This window comes from Corvus brachyrhynchos, unplaced genomic scaffold (assembly GCF_000691975.1).
Source record: "Corvus brachyrhynchos isolate BGI_N302 unplaced genomic scaffold, ASM69197v1 scaffold158, whole genome shotgun sequence".
Lineage (NCBI taxonomy): Eukaryota > Metazoa > Chordata > Aves > Passeriformes > Corvidae > Corvus > Corvus brachyrhynchos.
Genome location: NW_008239756.1, coordinates 659,942 through 660,359, shown reverse-complemented (window position 1 = coordinate 660,359; position 418 = coordinate 659,942). Strand labels below are relative to the sequence as shown.

At 69.6% G+C, this 418-nt stretch overlaps 1 protein-coding gene across 1 annotated transcript in view; it reads left to right on the top strand.

Annotated features, from left to right (window-relative positions):
- The window catches only part of SEMA6B (semaphorin 6B), a gene marked incomplete at its 5' end in the record, with an annotated part of 7,261 nt that overhangs the window by 6,411 nt on the left and 432 nt on the right, over positions 1–418 (top strand). The window lies entirely within an intron of this gene.

The following is a 418-nucleotide window of genomic DNA, read 5'->3' as shown; positions in this document are numbered from 1 at the left end:
CCAGGGCCCGCGGCACCCTGGGAGGGGGATCCCTGGGAGGCAGCTGGATGGACACACGGACACGGGCACCGGGCTGTGCCCCCCAGCCCGTCAGTGGCACCCGGGGGACTTTTGGGTGCTGCCAGCCCCCTGGGGACACCCGGCCAGGGGTGCACTGGTTGTGGTGATGGAACCTGGTGAACATTTTGGGTGAGGGGGGCTGGGAGCCCCCCGAATGTGGCGTTATCTGGGGATGGCGTACACTCCCACCCCCAGTCTGGGGTCAACCCCTTCCCAGTGCCAGCCTGGGGGTTGCCCATCCTTCCCCCCGGCACCCCCTCCTGGAAAGCACAGCCGTGGTGGGGGGGCACCGCTGGGGGTCCCCACCGAAACCCACTCTCTGCTGGCAAAGGGTGCCCTTTCGGTGCCACCCCTGCCC